This window comes from Corvus cornix, chromosome 8 (genome assembly GCF_000738735.6).
Source record: "Corvus cornix cornix isolate S_Up_H32 chromosome 8, ASM73873v5, whole genome shotgun sequence".
Lineage (NCBI taxonomy): Eukaryota > Metazoa > Chordata > Aves > Passeriformes > Corvidae > Corvus > Corvus cornix.
Window position 1 is genome coordinate 16,283,924 of NC_046338.1, and position 1,269 is coordinate 16,285,192.

Consider the following 1,269-nt stretch of genomic DNA (forward strand, 5'->3'; position numbering starts at 1 on the left):
TTCCCTCCACACTCCCTGTTGACATCCCATCAAACACAGTCAGATTCATGAATGTTTTCTGTGCCTTTAGAGCAGCCATAGAGCCATGCCCAAGGTGTACCAGCGATGCTGGGATAACATTGCCACTCAGAGCTTCAGAAACAGCTCACACCAGTTTCAAGCACATCTGTGCAGGAAACTTGTGCTAAGCACTTTCTTAGGAACTAGTCTGAAATACATGGAAGGAATTCCCATGGGATTGATGATTCGAGCTCTCTCTCCCCACTTCCTACTCAAAGACTTCTGACCTCACCTTCAATAATGAAAAGAAGCACACCATAGACAAGAATGAAAGATATTTATTATTTATTTGAAGAACATAAACAATTTTTCCCATGGAAATAAGAAAATTACACGTGAGATATGCTGGTCACATCACTTATTAGGAGACTGCCTAACAACCTCAGGGAGGAATGGGGCTGTGCCTCGTGAGGGAAAGGAGCACCAGAAGCACCTCATGAGCACACACCCATGTCCCTGCAAGAACCACTTCTAGAAAGCAAAGAGGCAGCTAAGGGCAAACCCCAAAATAACCACTGATGATCCTCTGTGATCATTCATAAGTCTCAAGTTCTTCCCAAAGGCAGGTATCACATCCCACCCACCAGCTGGGAAAGTGGAGCAGGGAGAGAAGGCCTCTTACCGAAACCACTGGGACCTGCAACAGCTCTTCATCCTCCAGCTTGCCTCCTCTTCCAAAAGGCACATGCCTGTCTTTCCCAAGAGGTGCCATGTCAAGAGGGACTTGCTCTGCTGCTTTTCCCTTTGTCCCACAGTGGCAGCCATGGGTCAGCTGCCGGTCTGTTTGATGAGCAGGCCCTGGCAAGGACTGCTGCTGGCACCAGTCCTTGCAGGGCTGGCTGGCACCAGCTGTTGCAGCGAGCTCGGACAGGCTGTCTCCCATTATCCAAGTGCCAACTATTTGAAGGAGCCAGACACCAGGCTGGCAGGTCTAATGGCAGCATGCATCTAAAGTCAGATAATGCTGCTCCTGCTCAGGGGATGGACATAAGGCCTAGGTGGCCAATAAGGCCTTAGAAAGTGAAAATTGACATACAGGCACCAACTAAGTAAGGATTGCTGGGTCAACAAGAACACATGGGGCAGAAAGTTACAAAAGCCCACAACATGCTGGCTGGGGGCTCACTGTCATGGTCCCAGGCTGAGCCAGAGCTTGAATTGTCCATCATTTCTTTCCTGCTAGCTTAAAATTAAAACATCTCTCTCCTG

At 48.7% G+C, this 1,269-nt stretch overlaps 1 long non-coding RNA gene across 3 annotated transcripts in view; it reads right to left on the minus strand.

Annotated features, from left to right (window-relative positions):
- Positions 1 to 320: 320 nt before the first annotated feature.
- LOC120410415 overlaps positions 321 to 1,269 on the minus strand; it is a 13,801-nt gene continuing 12,852 nt past the window's right edge. For all 3 annotated transcript variants that reach the window (XR_005602541.1, XR_005602540.1, XR_005602539.1), the window contains one exon: positions 321 to 1,269. This exon is cut by the window's right edge and continues 623 nt beyond it. This is a non-coding gene — a long non-coding RNA (uncharacterized LOC120410415).